At 46.0% G+C, this 20,209-nt stretch overlaps 1 protein-coding gene across 1 annotated transcript in view; it reads left to right on the top strand.

Annotated features, from left to right (window-relative positions):
- Positions 1-20,209, top strand: part of LOC146026631 (von Willebrand factor C domain-containing protein 2-like) — a 48,369-nt gene that overhangs the window by 1,505 nt on the left and 26,655 nt on the right. The gene's annotated exons all lie outside the window — the stretch shown is intronic.

Raw genomic sequence — 20,209 nt, 5'->3', positions numbered from 1 at the left:
ACAGTACTGTACCTCCTATATACACAGCATCCTCTCCACACACAGTACTGTACCATCTATATACATGGCATCCTCTCCACACGCAGTACTGTACCTCATATATACATGGCATCATCTCCACACACAACACTGTACCACATATATACAGTACATGGCATCCTCTCCACACATAACATTGTACCTCATATATACATCAAACACATGCATGGCATCCTCTCCACACACAGTACTGTACCTCCTATATACATGCATCCTCTCCACACGCAGTACTGTACCTCATATATACATGGCATCCTTTCCACACACAACACTGTACCTCATATATACAGTACATGGCATCCTCTCCACACATAACATTGTACCTCATATATACATCACACACAGTACTGTACCTCATATATACATGGCATCCTCTCCACACATAACACTATCTCCTACATGCATGGCATCCTCTCCACACATAACACTGTACCTCATATATACAGTACATGGCATCCTCTCCACACATAACATTGTACCTCATATATACATCACACACAGTACTGTACCTCATATATACATGGCATCCTCTCCACACATAACACTATCTCCTACATGCATGGCATCCTCTCCACACATAACACTGTACCTCCTATACACAGTACATGGCATCATCTCCACACATAACACTGATCCTCATGTATACAGTACATGGCATAATCTCCACACACAGTACTGTAACTCATATATACATGCATACCCTCCAATATGACCCATTCCATTAGGTACAACATGCTCTGTTTCTGGACTTCCCTGTCAGTGGCAGTTACAGAGGTGGGGCTGCAGCACAGTCCAATATGCAAAAAGGGGAGCCACACCTACTGCCATCTTAAACATCACTGTCCTGGACACACTGGCAGTTGATGTGACCCCCCCTCTTTGCATTTTGGACTGTGAGTCCAACCTCTGTAACTGTCACTGGCAGGGAAGTCCAGGAACAGAGAATTTTGTACCTAATGGAATGGGTCATGTTGGAGGGTATGTACATGGCATCCTCTCCACACATAGTACTATCTCCTACATGCATGGCATCCTCTCCACACATAACACTGTACCTCATATATACAGTACATGGCATCATCTCCACACACAGTACTGTAACTCATATATAAATGGCATCCTCTCCACACATAACACTGTAAGTCATATACATGGCATCCTCTCCACACACAGTACTGTACCTCATGTATGCATGGCATCCTCTCCACATACAGTACTGTACCTCCTATATACAGTACATGGCACATGGCATCCTCTCCACACACAACACTGTACCTCATATATACAGTACATGGCATCCTCTCCACACATAACACTGTACCTCCTATATACATGGCATCCTCTCCACACACAGTACTGTACCTCATATATACATGGCATCCTCTCCACACTCAGTACTGTACCTCATATATACATGGCATCCTCTCCACACACAACACTGTACCTCATATATACAGTACATGGCATCCTCTCCACACATAACACTGTACCTCCTATATACATGGCATCCTCTCCACACACAGTACTGTACCTCATATATACATGGCATCCTCTCCACACTCAGTACTGTACCTCCTATATACATGGCATCCTCTCCACACACAACACTGTACCTCATATATACAGTACATGGCAGCCTCTCCACACATAACACTGTACCTCCTATATACATGGCATCCTCTCCACACATAACACTGTACCTCCTATATACATTTCATCCTCTCCACACATAACACTGTACCTCATATATACATCACACACAGTACTGTACCTCACATATGTATGGCATCCTCTCCACAGATAACACTGTACCTCCAATATACAGTGCATGGCATCATCTCCACACACAGTACTGTAACTCATCTTGGGCCAGATTCTCTAAGATTCAAAAGTGATAAAATGGAGAGTGATAAACAGCCTGCCAATCAGCTCATATATACAGTACATGGCATCATCTCCACACATAACACTGTACCTCACATATACATTGCATCCTCTCCACACACAACGCTGTACCTCACATATACATGGCATCCTCTCCACACACAACACTGTACCTCATATATACAGTACATGGCATCCCCTCCACACATAACACTGTACCTCATATATACATGGCATCCTCTCCACACACAGTACTGTACCTCCTATATACATGGCATCCTCTCCACACATTACACTACATCATATATACATGGCATCCTCTCCACACACAACACTGTACCTCATATATACATGGCATCCTCTCCACACACAGTACTGTACATCATATATACATGGCGTCCTCTCCACACATAACACTGTACCTCCTATATACATGGCATCCTCTCCACACATAACACTGTACAGTACCTCATATATACATGGCATCCTCTCCACACATAACACTGTACCTCATATATACATCACACACAGTACTGTACCTCATATATACATGGCATCCTCTCCACACACAACACTGTACCTCATATATATACATGGCATCCTCTCCACACACAGTACTGTACATCATATATACATGGCATCCTCTCCACACATAACGCTGTACCTCATATATACAGTACCAGCGATTTTCAACCTTTTTCAACTTGCAACACACTAAACAAAATTTAGGCACAGCATCAGTCACCCCACAGGAAAAAAAAAAAAACATTGGGCCCCCACAGGAAAAAAAAACACCCATTTGCCCTCAAATAAAAAAAAAAAAAAACCCATCACACTGGTCCTGAGTAAATGGGATCCACTCCACCAGTTATTCCCCCCTCCCCCATATGGGGTTCAGTCTAAAAGTTGTATACCCCTCCCATTGCAAAATGGGTGCCATCCAGAGGCGGAACTACCATTGGCGCAGCAGGTGCATTGCATTGTGGCCCCTGAGGACTAAGCGGCCCACTGCTGTGTGGCATGTTGAGAACTTAGGTTGGAGTGGAGGAGTGGGACCCAAATTATATTTTTGCATCTGGGCCAAACACTCACCAAAGTTCTGCCACTGGTCCCGTCTTATATACCCCCCACCCCCATTTCAATCAATGCCCGCTCCACTAATATATAAGCTGACTAGCAAAAGAAAATGTAGACTAAAGAGTAGATAAAGCCAGTATAAAACCTGCCTGTACAGTAACTCCAGCCCAGAGCTTTATATGACTTTTTTATGACTCTAGAACCACAAAATGCAGTCAGTGAAAAGCTGATTAGTGATCCACGTAACAACAGTACAAGGGACATCCCCTCCGCAGTCTCCCAGGAGGAATGCAGCTATGTACGTTATCTTGCCAAGACTGCTCACAGTAGCCACAGTTCATTGATATGCAAGATGTATATATTCTATTCTGGTACAGTTATGGGGGCGCATTTATCATCATAGAGCGATGCCGGCGCTGTGACATCGCCGGACATCGTATTGCGCTATTGTGCAGTACTGCCGGGATGTATCAATGTAAGGGCGCAGGGAAAGGGCTCCGAAATCAGCCCGTCCCTGCGAAGCCCTGACCCGGAAGCCGGGGGGTCTGCGCATGCGCGGTTATGCGCTGACCCCCGCCGACCCCACTTACCGCACTGCCCAGCTCGGCAGTGCGATCCCGCAGCCATAGGCTACAATGGGCTATCGCCATCCCAGAATGGCGATAGCCCAGGGATGCGAAGCCGGGCTGCCCAATGTTAATACATCGGGCAGCTTCGCATCCCCCATAGAAACCTATGGGGGATGCTGCCGGCGGCGCTGCAGGGGGGATCGCAAATATGGTTTGATAAATGGGCCTGTTAATGAGATGGGATGTTGGAGGGTGATTTAGATGTTGCTTCCCATTCCCTCTACCACCAGTGTGCATTCTCATTATCCTTATTACTATGACATTTTCCTAGTACAAGAGCGGCGACTTGTAGTACAGGGTTCCAGCAATACCAAGTACTTGGGCACAGTACGGAGCAGGACTGCCATTTGAACGTGTGTGGCCCGACACTGACAAAAAAGGCTTGTGAAGGGTGTGGGTCAAAGGCTCAACACAACTAAGGTCGACATGCATTGGGTCGACATGGGCTTAGGTCAATACCTGAAAAAGGTCGACATTGGTTTTGTTTGTCCCAAATGCCGACACGGACATTCACTGCGCTCACCCTCACTTTGGGCACGGTGCCTTCGCTACGCTGGGCACACTATTTTATTCTCCCTTCATGCCCTAGTGCAGGGGTTCCCAATCTTTTTCGAATCACGGCACCCTAGAGTATCAGAATTTTTCCACGGCACCCCTAGAAACAAAAATATATATAGAAAATTAAGTAGATTGTGTTTATATTCATTTCTTAAGTTCATTTATATAGTAAAGGGCAGGATTTGCTTCTGATTGTACACATATTTATGATTGACAGACACCAGCACTGGTTTTGTCCATAAATAATTGATCATAAATAATTTGAATTGGTTCTGGACCACCAACCCATGGCACCCCTGCAAGTGTCCCGAGGCACCCCAGGGAGCCACGGCACACAGTTTGGGAACCACTGCCCTAGTGGATGGTAGGGCATGAAGTACCGCCTGTCGGCACATGTCGGCTCAAAAAAAAAACCCTGAAAAACCCATGTCGATCTTTTTGATTGTCGACCTTGCCCATGTTGACATAAAGCTTGTGTCAACCTAATGCCCTGTCAACATAAGCCCGTGTCGACCCAAGCCCATATCGACTGTCGGTGGTTGATCGAATGCATGTCGACCTTAGTCTGTGAAACTGCACTGGCTTCACTGTGACTGGCAGTGACTTCTTATTGGCAGTCCGACCTGCCAGTCATCAACGTAGTACCATTGGAAGGTGTTCCCTCCCTCCGAGACGCCTCTCTAATGGGCTGCTGAGCGTAAACCCCTAAACCTGGGGATTGCGTGTGCGTACTGCACACACACCAGTCCCTGTACCTCTCATCTGTATTATACAGGCACCGGGACCATGATTTCACTTCTATGTGCTGTTGCCGAAGCAGCCCATAGAAGCTGGCCACATGCGCAGTACAGAGGTTTGTACTGCACACAGTGTCAGACTGGGGCATGTAGGGCCCACAGGGGAATGCACTCATAGGGGCCCACCAAGGGGCGTGGTCTTTTGGAAGGGGCGTGGTCTTTTTGAAGGGGCGTGGTCACTCGACCAGAGAGGAGTGTCTAAATTTCCAAGGAGCCCCATTGCATAGTATATAACTAAAACTAAATGTGCCTTTCAAACAAGACCAGTTTCACTCATGCAAACATGTTCAAATAACTACAGAGATAAAGTGGATATCAATAAAATATTTTATTTATACCGGCAACCATATATATATGTATATATACACATATACACACACATACATATATACATACACAAAGGTACAAAAAAATTATAAATGACAGCATTTGAATTTAAGCACACATTAACCATAATTGCTGTTTTATCTCACTGTTTTGGACATATTTCAAAACAGAATGGCTGATATAAAACACTGCATGCAACTCCTGGATAATAATAAGATTAGAACCTATATATAAAACTGAACATTGACTGTTCTACCACTAACACATGAACCCAGCAATGAAAATCCTGTCGTTACCGATAGGGAGTACAAGGTTTATTGCTATCCTGTAACAAACAGTAGTACCCTGAATTATGAAAACTGACTAATTGGTCACAACAGCTGATGGCCCAATAGGCCAAATAAGTGACTAAAAGTCCCCTAAAATGTATACATTACATTTATTGAAAAAGACATGTGGACGGTAAAGAAACTTGCACTGCACTACAGTACTGAGACTATGAAACTACTCGCATATCACCACTTTGAGGAAGCTGCGGATATAAGAGGTCAGGCGTTGTAACGCATAAAAAGTGATAGTATGATCATGGGAAAAAAACAAGACACTTATGCTCCGTACCTGATCACTATGAGACCTGCAGGCCGGAAAATCTCCCCAGGAAAAAAAAAAAAAAAAACAGCTTTGCACAAATAAGGAGGACACAGAGCGTGGACACTGGCATAGGCGAATCTAGGGGGTGGTCCGGGGGTGCACAGGACCACCCATTAGCCCATGTTGTAGCTGAGGACCAGGGCTTTCCAACGAGCCCAGCACCGTGTCTCTAGCCCCCTGGGAACCGGAGATATGGCCAGGCAAAGCTGGAACGTTTTTCCTATAGGATAACATGGGACACGCTAATTCCGACCCCCACCCAGTTCAACGGCTACCTGTTCCCCCTTCGGCATCACTGAAGCTCGAGGTTGATCTCAGTCGAACCCAAATCGCTGGGCCTTCAATCTGATACCAGGCTGGATTCATATGGGTTAATTGGTTCCAGGGATATTGAGGTTAAACCGTTTTTTTTTTCATTTCTTAAATGTAATTTCATGGTTGTTTATGTTCTTTGAGGGCAGATTTCTCTGGAACCAAACAGCCCAGTTTCACGGGACCAAAATCATTCGAAGCCAACTCAAAAGTTCTTCAATATGATACTGGTCTCATGTAAATGGGTCAGTTGGTTCCGAAGATATAGCTGGTTGGTTAAAGGGGAGTAGGGAGAGGGGAGTGGTTGTCTCTCCCCCTCGCACCAGAAAATGCAGGGACTAGGCTGGTGTATAAGGGGTCAGCGTGGGAATGTCCCTGCATAATCCTGGGACCATATTCCCGGGGAAATCCCTGCATTTTCTGTTGTGAAAGGGGTATTATTTCAAACAGCCGTGACCTGCAGTGCTCTGAATACAGCCGGGCAGCCCCCTGCTCTCTGCCCAACTGTCAATGACAGTCACCCCTGCAGCTTCACGCACAACAACAGCGTGCACAATATTTAAAATGTCCTCTCGGCTAGAGGGGACACCAGGAGGGGAGTGGGAGCGTGCTCTGCGCTGCGCTCTGCTCCTCTTCCCATAGAAGCAGCTTCACCGCTCTCCATCTCTCCCTGCAGCAGCAGTGAAGGCTCATATAAAAATTTACAGTAAGTGGCACTTTTGGGGGCATTGCTTAAGGGATGCTACAAGTGGCATTATGTGGGGGCATTACGCATAATGTGTGGCTTAATGTGTAAGGGGCATTACGGTGTGCAGCATCATGTGTAAGCGGCATTATGTGTGCAGCATCATGTGTAAGGGACATTATGTGTGCAGCATCATGCGTAATGGGTACTAGTGTGCGCGGCATCATGTGTAATGGGTACTATGGTGTGCGTCATCATGTATAATGGGTACTATGGTGTGCGGCATCATGTGTAATGGGTACTATGGTGTGCGGCATCATGTGTAATGGGTACTATAGTGTCATCAAGCAAGAACCCCCTAGCAATGAGCACGTAGGTAAGCAGCACTTATGTGGCAAATATGTAATGGGCATTACGGTTTGTTATATAGTATGTAATGGGCATCATGATGTGTGGCACAATGTGTAATGGGCATTATGGTGTGTGGCCTTATGTGTAATTGGCATTACGGCATGTGGCTTTATGTGTAATGGGTATTACGGAGTTTGCTAAAATGTGTAATGGGCATTATTACTGTGTATGGTCTAAAGTGTAATACCACACCCCTTTTTGTGATGCCACGCCTCCTTCCCATGAGGCCACGCCCCTTTTTTGCACGCGGCTGCGCCGCGCAAAGGTCCCCCTACTGTTATATCTAGATCTGGGACCACCCATTACCATAATTCTAGATTCGCCTATGGACACTGGACAGTATGCACCAAAAAGAAGTACAGCATTGTTGCCATTTAAAGCCTGGCCAGACTACAGTTTAGGGTGCTTTTTATTCTAAGACTGCATGCAACTCCTGGAATATAAAACTGAACATTGACTGTTCTACCACTAACACATGAACCCAGCAATGAAAATCCTGTCGTTACCGATAGGGAGTACAAGGTTTATTGCTATCCTGTAACAAACAGTAGTACCCTGAATTATGAAAACTGACTAATTGGTCACAACAGCTGATGGCCCAATAGGCCAAATAAGTGACTAAATGTCCCCTAAAATGTATACATTACATTTATTGAAAAAGACATGTGGGCGGTAAAGAAACTTGCACTGCACTACAGTACTGAGACTATGAAACTACTCGCATATCACCACTTTGAGGAAGCTGCGGATATAAGAGGTCAGGCGTTGTAACGCATAAAAAGTGATAGTATGATCATGGGAAAAAAACAAGACACTTATGCTCCGTACCTGATCACTATGAGACCTGCAGGCCGGAAAATCTCCCCAGGAAAAAAAAAAAAAAAAAACAGCTTTGCACAAATAAGGAGGACACAGAGCGTGGACACTGGACAGTATGCACCAAAAAGAAGTACAGCATTGTTGCCATTTAAAGCCTGGCCAGACTACAGTTTAGGGTGCTTTTTATTCTAAGACTGCACGCAACTCCTGGAATATAAAACTGAACATTGACTGTTCTACCACTAACACATGAACCCAGCAATGAAAATCCTGTCGTTACCGATAGGGAGTACAAGGTTTATTGCTATCCTGTAACAAACAGTAGTACCCTGAATTATGAAAACTGACTAATTGGTCACAACAGCTGATGGCCCAATAGGCCAAATAAGTGACTAAAAGTCCCCTAAAATGTATACATTACATTTATTGAAAAAGACATGTGGACGGTAAAGAAACTTGCACTGCACTACAGTACTGTGACTATGAAACTACTCGCATATTCTGCCTCATTCACATCCTTGAGTGGTATTGCTGCAGTATTTAGTGAACAGCAACTAAAACTTAAAGAAGGAGGTTTTTGAGGAGGGAAGAAGAGTGTGCAAATTTGTCAATGATCTCATCACATACAAAGCTATTTGCTATGTCCCTTTCTATATTGAGAAGCAGAAATGATTCTAACAGTTCTTGTCCTATCATTGATCTCAGTCGATTTTTGACTATTTTAAGTTTAGAAAAAACTCTTTCACAAGATACCTGTGTACAAGCTAATGTAAGGAGAGTTTTGTAAACTACAAATAGATTTGTATATGCAGCAGAGTGCAAATTATGATTATACAAAAGCCTGTAGCAACAGATCAGGCAGTTTTCACATGCATTATTTTTAATATCCAAGGGCAATATGTCCTCATCATCGTATTCTTCTCCAGTAACATGTGTTACCTGTGGAGAATCTGGATTTTTAAGCGCGGAATAATTCTCCACAAAATTAAGCAGCTCAACTTTAAGTAGAACAACGTCTACCTCGGCCAAATCAGCGACTGTTTTCAGAGCTTCTGTTGGGATCTCTCTCTGCCTCACTTGCTCAAACTGCCTAGGGTCAAAGTAGTTTAAATCCCGAATGATACTTTCATTCTTTGAAAACCTTCTATCAATACTCTCAGATGCTTGATCAAGTACAACATAGAAGGTCTTAATTTCAAAAGCTCTAAGGGAGTCTGCTATAGGATCATCTTGACATAACTCACCAGGCATCATTTTTTTTTTGTTAATCCTTTTTTGTGGCAGACTATTCTCAACTTCTGCACTAACAGAAAGCCTATCAAGAGAACTATCCATATTTTCAATAAATGAATCTACTATTGTAGTGAGTTTAGAAAATGAAGGTCTAAGCTTCTGAATCTGATTTTTTGCAATGCCAACCATTCGCCAAGCCTGTAAAATATCAAGACCAGCAGTCTGCAGATAGTCTGAAACTGGACTCACAATTTCAAAGATCTGCATAAACAGAAAGGAGACAAGTAGTGTTTCGTATCTTGTCCAAGCATGGAGCAAGTACTTTGCCTCACTAGTGATTTTATTTTCAAACTGTGGAGATAGTGAAATGTACTCCAGACAATAAAGTAAGATGCTGTACAATTCATTAGATTGATCAAAAGATGACCCAAAAATTGTACCTAATGCCCTAGGTTTACTCCACCAGCGTGTGTCACCAATTTTCTTTAGCCTGGAAAGTTTTTCCTGCCCATGTCGTTGTTTGGATACCTGTTCTGCCCACACAGATTTTGTAGGATTCAGAAAAAAAACATGCTGTTTTCTCCAGAAGCCCAAATAACGACTTAACAGTAGTGACACATTGAGTAATATCTACAATTACCAAATTTAGAATGTGTGCATAACACCAAGTGTACACAGCCTTACATGATTCATTTTTGATGTGTGCCTGTAATCCGTTGTAGCACCCACTCATGTTAGCAGCACCATCAAAAGAGCACCCAATTACGTTACCTATGGTCAATGAAAACCTCTGTAGTCGCTCCTTCAGAGCTGAAAATAAGGCTTCACCTGTTGTACTTTGGACACTAACCAGACCAAAGAGTCTCTCATAGACCATACCATCTTTGGTATACCTTAAAATAATGCTACATTGTTCAACAACACCTATGTCCTGTGTACTATCCATTTCCACACTGTATTTCACAGCATCTTGTACATAGTGGCTAATTCTCTCCTTTATCATATTTCCCATTATTAGGATCAATTTGTTAATGGTTGTTTTGCTAAGAAATGTTACGAGTCCTCCCCTTCCTTTAGACCTTTCATGACGTTTTTTCCTGGCCTTGCTTTTTGCTACTGCTATCTCAATCTGTTTTTCAAGGACAGAATCAAATTTGGCTAGAAGTAGAACCAATTCCAGAAAGTTACCATGGTTGACTTCACTGTCAAACAATGTATGAGCAGCCTCATCCTTCCCCCTATAAGCAAGGCATTGCCTAGCGATGTATAGTATGATAGCAATCAATCGACAGATTACCATGCGATTGTGCTGTACTAATTCTCTCTTTTTGTTGGCTAAATTTACATTAATTAAAGTTTCGATGTCACTTCTTTTGTCAGCAGATAAATATGCATTCACAGCTACATGGTGCAGGTTAGATTCCTCATGTTCCCTAACTCTGTCATAAACATGGTCCTTATTAACCTGCCATCCAATAATAAAATTACTCTTCCTATTACCACAAAATGCCATACATGTGGAACAAAACATTTTTTCACTGTCAAGACAATAAGACAACCATTTCCTTTGAATGGCACTTCCTCCAGGTACATGCCTATAGTAGACCTTATGTGCCTGGAATGGCAGTGTATGGGTAGCATCTGAAGATGGCTGCACAGGATGAGCTTTCATAAAATGTAATTTAACAGAAATACTGCATGATACTTCAGGCGCATCAAAAACATTACAGTTCTCAGATAAAGATGGAACAATGGTAAATGATATCTCACAGTCTGTCGAACCGTCTGAATCCTCAGCCTGGGCTTCAGTGACGCTGGCAGTACCGATGTTTTCTCCGGAGCATTCAGGTTCACTTGGCTCAAGAGATGGCATTTCACCGGCACTTAATACTGATGCTGCAGCTTCCTTTTCTATTGTTCCTTCAGAAACATTTTGACCCGTTGATTCTCCAGCAGCATCTGCACAGATGTTCTTTGGCTGCCATAGCTTCAGTTGGCCTGGTGCATGTCCTGCTTCTTTAAGACTCTTTTGTGAAGCCTGCAGTCTTTTTACAGAGCCACTTTTATATTTTTTCTTTTTTGCCAAGTCCTCTTTGTCTTGTGAAGAACTTTTCTTTGAACACATTTTATAGTGCCTAGCAAGAATACAAACAGTGTTATTTGTCATATGAAATAGGCCATATGTAGATACATTGACAGATATCCAATGCTGTCCCCCATTAACTAATTCTTTATATATCTTCTAAATATCCACATCACCCCTTCCTCCTTCTAGAGCAACTTATCTTGACAAAATTTACTTAATTAATGCAGTATAGTTGTGCCCTATTTTATAAACCATAATGGTTATGTACCATAATAGTGCCCTGGTTACATTATACCACAGTGCTCAAGTATATTATGTCACATTGTAGTGGCCCAAGTTAACAATATGCCACAATGTACTGCTGCAAGAATAAATGTCACATGGCACCCTCAATTCATGTTATGCAAAACAGAACTTAGGTCCTAATTCTGATCTGATCGCAGTCCAAATTTGTTCGTAAAATGGCCAAAACCATGTGCACTTCAGGTGGGGTGTGCTGAAACTGTAATATAAAATGAGTGTGTAAAAAAAAGCCAGTATTTACCCTGCACAGAAACAAAAAGAAAACATCCAAATTTAACTCTGCACATGTTACATCTGCCCCAGCCCCGCCTTCAGTGCACATGCTTTGACATTTTACAAACAAATGTGTACTGAGCACAGATTATAATAAGTCCCTGACTGGGGGAGAAGTGGCAGCCAATCCCCCTATAAACTGCACTGAACCTATACGGGTCACAGGATCGCATAAAATATATGTTGATGGTGTTGCCATTCACTATTGGTGGGAAAAAAAAGAAGCCAAACCATACCATTGTATAGTTAGCATTACAGTTATGAAATGGAAAAAGTACCAACCAATAAGCTTTTGATATTTTACAAAAACATGATTGAGACATAATACATACCAGAGGTGTAACCCAGGCTGGATGAGTCCAGAAGAAGCAGGATGAGGAGGCTGGCAGGGGCCGTATGAGGCTGCTGGCAGAGGCCGGATGAGGAGGCTGGATGAGGCCGGATGAGGAGGCTGGCAGAGGCTGGATGAGGAGGCTGGCAGAGGCCGGATGAGGCTGCTGGATGAGGAGGCTGGCAGAGGCCGGATGAGGAGGCTGGCAGAGGCCGGATGAGGCTGCTGGATGAGGAGGCTGGCAGAGGCCGGATGAGGCTGCTGGATGAGGAGGCTGGCAGAGGCTTGTGATGCTTCTCAAAAAGTAGGATTGTCCAGCTGAAAATAGAGATCAGAATGTTTAGGAGGTTGAAACATGTAATCATTCAGATCATTCCCTATTCAACTGGAATTTACACACATACCAGAAGTCACCGTGTAAACCAGAATGGCAGAGGCCGCAGGAGGCTGGCAGAGGCCGGATGAGGAGGCTGGCAGAGGCCGGATGAGGCTGCTGGATGAGGAGGCTGGCAGAGGCCGGATGAGGCTGCTGGATGAGGAGGCTGGCAGAGGCCGGATGAGGCTGCTGGATGAGGAGGCTGGCAGAGGCCGGATGAGGCTGCTGGATGAGGAGGCTGGCAGAGGCCGGATGAGGCTGCTGGATGAGGAGGCTGGCAGAGGCCGGATGAGGCTGCTGGATGAGGAGGCTGGCAGAGGCCGGATGAGGCTGCTGGATGAGGAGGCTGGCAGAGGCCGGATGAGGCTGCTGGATGAGGAGGCTGGCAGAGGCCGGATGAGGCTGCTGGATGAGGAGGCTGGCAGAGGCCGGATGAGGCTGCTGGATGAGGAGGCTGGCAGAGGCCGGATGAGGAGGCTGGATGAGGAGGCTGGCAGAGGCCGGATGAGGAGGCTGGCAGAGGCCGGATGAGGAGGCTGGCAGAGGCTTGTGATGCTTCTCAAAAAGTAGGATTGTCCAGCTGAAAATAGAAATCAGAATGTTTAGGAGGTTGAAACATGTAATCATTCAGATCATTCCCTATTCAACAGCAATTTACACACATACCAGAAGTCACCGTGTAAACCAGAATGGCAGAGGCCGCAGGAGGCTGGCAGAGGCCGGATGAGGCTGCTGGATGAGGCTGGATGAGGAGGCTGGCAGAGGCCGGATGAGGCTGCTGGATGAGGAGGCTGGCAGAGGCCGGATGAGGCTGCTGGATGAGGCTGGATGAGGAGGCTGGATGAGGAGGCTGGCAGAGGCCGGATGAGGCTGCTGGATGAGGAGGCTGGCAGAGGCCGGATGAGGCTGCTGGATGAGGAGGCTGGCAGAGGCCTGATGAGGAGGCTGGCAGAGGCTTGTGATGCTTCCCAAAAAGTAGGATTGTCCAGCTGAAAATAGAAATCAGAATGTTTAGGAGGTTGAAACATGTAATCATTCAGATCATTCCCTATTCAACAGCAATTTACACACATACCAGAAGTCACCGTGTAAACCAGAATGGCAGAGGCCGCAGGAGGCTGGCAGAGGCCGGATGAGGCTGCTGGATGAGGCTGGATGAGGAGGCTGGATGAGGAGGCTGGCAGAGGCCGGATGAGGCTGCTGGATGAGGAGGCTGGCAGAGGCCGGATGAGGCTGCTGGATGAGGAGGCTGGCAGAGGCCGGATGAGGCTGCTGGCAGAGGCCGGATGAGGCTGCTGGATGAGGAGGCTGGCAGAGGCCGGATGAGGAGGCTGGCAGAGGCTTGTGATGCTTAAATGATACCTGCTAAAATGTACCATGTATGAGCAAAGATAAAACAATCTTAGGGCCCTACACACGGAGAGATTGGGCCAGAGATTCATAAAGGGAGATTCAGCATGAGAACTTTCTAATCTATGACACTGAAATTTCAGATGACTTCAGGCCAGGGAATAAAAAAGTATTCAAAATCACTTAAAAACATTTGTTGTATAGTGTCGTAGACCCATCAACATAGGTTTCAAATGATGGGTTTAAAAAAAACATAGGCAGATGTATTAAGCCTTAACAAGAGATGAATGCAAGGGGGATAAGGAGAGATAAACGTCCAGCCAATCAGCTCCTTAATGATTTTTTTCGAACACAGGCTCAGGCTGTAACATGGCAGTTAGCAGGTGATTGGCTGGACGTTTATCTCTCCTTATCCCCCTTGCATTTATCTCTTGTTAAGGCTATTTGAGGTATGCAGTGCGTTGGGCCGCCCATAGGGTTATAATGGGGCCCCGCCCTTGGTCAACTGCCTGCCCATCAAGTCAAAGCACTAATACGGCACAGCACACACAATGAAAGCACTTTACACACACACCGTGACATGTACTCACTGTCACCATGGGGTCTCATTAAGAAATAAGCACCATAGAGTGGACCCCTTTCCAGTTGGTAAATTCACAATGACAGAATCGGTTTCATTTCAGATCCAGCATCTTTAATTTCTCCAAATTGGAGATGCTGGATCTGCAATGAAACAGATTCTGTCTCACTGTGTGGGCAGACTGGCAGAGCATTGGTTAGTCACAGTGCCACTGACAAGAAAGGGGGGCAACATTGCAGTGGCAGTTAAATACCTGCTGCTGAGCCTGGCTACCTAGCTAATCCCTTAAAAGCACCATTAAAGTCTAATCAACCTAGTTGTTTGATCTGGTGCGGTGCTGCAGCCAGCAGGGACTATCTGACTTGGCTGAGCCAAGTCAGATAGCCCCTGCTGGCTACAGCACCAGTGACCAGATCAATCATCATAATAAATGTAAATTTGTTTAGCAGCCAGGAATTACAAAACTGTATCTTCTTGACTCTCATACTGCATACAGTTAACAGCTAGGTCTGACAATGTCTAAAGCACCAATATCAAGCACACTGTGACTACACCACAGACACAACAGAACAGACTGAGGTCTGAGGCTGAGCCAGCCAGTGACCTTCCCTACCTAGGCTAGGCAGACAGGGGGGCAAGCTTACTAAATATCTCTCTAACTGCTCTCTCTGCTGTAATTAAAACACCATAATAAAATTAACAGCAGCACCAGGGCAGGCCATCAATTCAGACTGTAATAAAAAAAAAAGCTAGTAGGCAGTGACAGTCTGCCAGTGCCAGGCAGTCACTCACCCAAGGTTGAAGGCAGCACAGCAGCACTTGATCTTGAAGCCAGCAGCCAGGTCACGCGTTGTTGAGTGAGCCCCTGCTGCAGTGGGTGCTGCTATTTATAGTACTGGTGGGCGGGTGGCACTAGTTCTGGCGGGAGTCTGGTGACTGGTCACGGGTTTCTGCCCAGGACCAGATTGATCTGGTGCAGGCTGGCTGAGGCTGCCTGCAGATAGAGGCTGAGCGCGGGAAGCAAGCGCGGGAAGAAAGCGCGGGCAGGTCCACAGTCTCTGGTGTCACTGGAGTGTCACCTGACCTGATGATGCGGGCGGGGCGGCTGCGGAGTGTGGACGTCTGGGGCTGGGCGGCGTGGCGTCGGCCGGCGTGTGACGTCAACACGCAGTCACGTGACGCACTGTCTGTGCGCTACTCCGCCGGCGCCGTCCGCCGATGATGCCCAGCCCAGCGAGCGGCAGCAGCTGCCGCCTGCTGTGACGTGACCTGGCTGCCTGTGTCAATCACCGCAGGGCAGGCAGGCTCAGCCCGCCCTGCGCCTCAACGCCGCCACCCACAACATGCCGCGCGACCGCGTAGAGCCTAGAGGACGGACTCGTCACTCGTCACTCGAGGTACACTCACATCAGTAGCTGACGGCAGGCGGCCCCTCCCCCTTTGAAAAGTGGGAGGGGTTACGATTGAATGGGGCCCACCGGGGAATCTCCCGGTGCCCCGCCAGGCCAGTCCGAGCCTGACTGCACATGCGCCAGTGCAGTACAAACCTCTGTACTGCGCATGCGGCCAGCTTCTATGGGCTGCTTCGGCAACAGCCCATAGAAGTGGAATCATGGCCCCGGCACCTAGTGTCTGTTCTGTGTCTCCGAAACACTGCCATCTGTTGGCAGCGAGTGAAACTACATCTTTCTCTCTCACACATGCACAAACACAGAGGCAATCACAAAGTAGCAGAGTAGCTTTCGAAGCATTTGCTTCGGGCAGGCTTACTAGTACTAGATAACTAGTATATGGATTACAGAAGACACAAGGAGCTAGTACTAATACTGGTTAGTGCTGCAATATTATATGATTTAAAGAAACACAAGTATTTAGCACTGAGGTGCAGATTTATTAAGCCTGGTAAAGTGATAAATTGTCTGTTTTTTTATCACTGGCTAATCAGCTCCTAACTGGCTTGGTTTAAAAAATGACAATTAGAAACGAATTGTCTGAGACCACCGTCCACGCAGATGCGTTTAGCTTAGATCTGGAGCGGACTATATATTTGGAGTATGTTGGTTCCTCAGAACTTGTGCTTTAAAAAGTTTTGTTTGAGTATACAGTATAAGGCTTTTTGGAAACATTTCTCCTTCCCATGGGGGTAGCGTGTGAGGTTTCTGTCTGAGCTAAATTTGGACAGAAGTTAAATAAGGACAGCGAGAGTCATATTAGCGTACACTTATTTTCAGATGTTTCCTTCACAATAGAATCAGCTGAACGATAGAAGTATGAATCTGGTCTGCAGGGGATCGTTATCACTGCACCGATCAGTATGTGCAGACTATGGTGTCTTATAATGATTGTAAATAAAAGATTCAAAGTAGAGAAACTGCGTGAACCGGTCCCCAAAAAAGATTACCAGCCCCGAACCTGTGTACCTGGCCTGGTAATGGAAAATGGAGGGAATACCAGTGTGGAGGCCCCCCTGGTTTTACAAAAACCAGCACCGGGCTGAAACAGTTGGGTTCGTGAAGAGCTAATTGGCTGAGAGTCAGACCCTCTCAGCCAATCAGCAGATGCTGCTATAGGAGCAGTTGCTGATTGGGCTCAGACCTCCAGGGCTGGTTATGCTTTATGGGGGAAGGTGGGGGCAATATACTTAGTACATTTGAAAACCTGTTATTTACAGGATAGTACAATAAAGCCTACTCAGATCATACTGATCTGTGCATTTCTACAGACAAACCCGATGCCCACAGATACCTATTTACTAAGGGCAGTATTCAATGTGATTATTCTCCGTGCATGGCGAGCGTTTTTTTTCGCTCGCCATGCACTCGCCGTGTTTTTGCAGAGGTTCTCCATGTTTGGATATTCTCCGTCACGGCACTTTATACACTATTCAATGTGACTGATACTCGCCGCCCCTCGCGGCGAGTATCAGCCAATCCGGCGTATGAGGTGACGCCGCAGGGAGCCCGAGGACGGTGGCAGGCAGGGAGATGGAAGTCTCCCTGCCTGCCCCAGAACGTATGTGGGGGGGAGGTGGGCTCCCCGGGAGCCAGGCAGCACAGGCTGCCCCCCCCCCGGGAGAGCCAACAGGGGGCCGGGTATTCACTGCACCCGATTGTGCATATGTAATGATCGGGTGCAGTGAATATATGAATATCTAATGAGCAGCTCGGCTCCCAGGCCCCCTGCTGGCTGCTCTGTGTAAAAAATATATATATATATATTTTTTTTTTATTAAATATATATTCATGTGCTATAAGCACATGAATAAAAATAGCATGCCCTTTCACAGATTAAAATTCCTGATTTTTTTACACCAAAATTAAAACAAAAAACCTTTTATTGTAAAAGTTCATATTCCAATTCTCCATGAAAAGATGGAGAATTGCTACACAGAGAGACACGGCGAAAATCACTTAGAAAGATGGCGAGAAGTGCACGTTGAATAGGGTTGCTCGCTTTTGGAGAGCAAAAGTCTCCGTCCAACGCGAGAAAAGCACAAACTCGCCATAAAACACAGAGAATTTTTCTCATTGAATACTGCCCTAAGTCTATTACGCTGTGATTTTTGTCCAATTTGGATTCATTTGACAAACAGGATTCTTAGTAAACATGTAAAATACAGGATGTTTGGCCCAATGGTGCATTGTGGAAAGGGCCTTACTCAGACCTGATCGCTGATGGACGATTAAGCAGAGCCCTGTGATCAGATAGCCACCGCCCATGTAAGTCTACAAATGGCTTGCGAAATCTCGCCGTGCAGCGGCCAGCAGCAAATCCAATCGCACTGAATGTCTTAGTCTGTGCCAGTTTGCATATCCCTTACCCTGCCACAACTGCGCAACAGAATCAAGGTTGATCGAGGCCGGAGCTGACATCACATGCCCTCCCTGATAACACCTGCGTTTTTTCTGACACTCCCAGAAAACGTCCGGATGACACCCACAAAAGGCGGCTTCTTGTCAGTCAACTTGCAAATAAATTCATCGCATATTTTCGGAGATGTTTGGCCTCGTGCGTACTGCGATCTGCGCGAATGCGAAGTCTTTCGATAACCGGGGTCTTGCCAGTTACTAGTAGGAAGTAGATCGGGGTCTCGCCAGTTACTAATAGGAGGTAGACCGGGGTCTCGCCAGTTACTAGTAGGAAGTAGATCAGGGTCTCGCCAGTTACTAGTAGGAGGTAGATCGGGGTCTCGCCAGTTACTAGTAGGAAGTAGATCAGGGTCTCGCCAGTTACTAGTAGGAGGTAGATCGGGGTCTCGCCAGTTACTAGTAGGAGGTAGATCGGGGTCTCGCCAGTTACTAATAGGAGGTAGATCGGGGTCTCGCCAGTTACTAGTAGGAGGTAGATCGGGGTCTCGCCAGTTACTAGTAGGAGGTAGATCGGGGTCTCGCCAGTTACTAGTAGGAGGTAGATCGGGATCTCGCCAGTTACTAGTAGAAGGTAGATCGGGGTCTCGCCAGTTACTAATAGGAGGTAGATCGGGGTCTCGCCAGTTACTAGTAGGAGGTAGACCGGGGTCTCACCGGTTACATGTAGGAGGTAAATCGGGGTCTCGCCGGTTACAAGTAGGAGGTAGATCAGGGTCTCGCCAGTTACTAGTAGGAGGTAGATCAGGGTCTCGCCGGTTACTAGTAGGAGGTAGATCAGGGTCTCGCCAGTTACTAGTAGGAGGTAGATCGGGGTCTCCCCAGTTACTAGTAGGAGGTAGATCAGGGTCTCGCCAGTTACTAGTAGGAGGTAGATCGGGGTCTCGCCAGTTACTAGTAGGAGGTAGATCGGGGTCTCCCCAGTTACTAGTAGGAGGTAGATCAGGGTCTCGCCAGTTACTAGTAGGAGGTAGATCGGGGTCTCGCCAGTTACTAGTAGGAGGTAGATCGGGGTCTCGCCAGTTACTAGTAGGAAGTAGATCAGGGTCTCGCCAGTTACTAGTAGGAAGTAGATCAGGGTCTCGCCAGTTACTAGTAGGAAGTAGATCAGGGTCTCATCAGTTACTATTAGGAGGTAGACCGGGGTCTCGCCTTCTCTGGGTGAGTTACTGTAAAGTGTTTTATTATCTGTGAAGGTCATTAGGATCAATTTCCCTCCATTGTACTTATGTGTTTAGTGCCCATTAGACAGTGGGAGAAAGTGCCTGATTGCCACTGCTATTAGTGTAACATTTACACCTCGGTGTCAGTTACTGAGCCCTGGGGGCTGCACATACTGTAGTCAGTGCTCGTTATCTTGTTGGACTCCTAACGAGGCAGCTGTTCAATGTAGGGAATTAAACACAATCATCTTTTCAGTCAGGGCTGCCATTAAAAATTGGGGGGCCCATTTTAAAAGAGCCATGTACTATGACATTCGTATTATTTGTAGTTATTTGTGCATATTTACTAAGTGCGACAGCTTTTGATTTTCAGCCGAATGATGGCTTGCTGCACTGATAGTGACAATTCTTTAGGATGTCATATTGAGAGTTGACAGCAACCGATTCCAAATGCAAATG

This window comes from Crinia signifera, chromosome 8, assembly GCF_055691185.1.
Source record: "Crinia signifera chromosome 8, ASM5569118v1, whole genome shotgun sequence".
In the NCBI taxonomy this organism is placed as follows: Eukaryota; Metazoa; Chordata; class Amphibia; order Anura; family Myobatrachidae; genus Crinia; species Crinia signifera.
The sequence above is the reverse complement of the archived record's forward strand: the minus strand, read 5'-3'. Positions and strand labels throughout refer to the sequence as shown.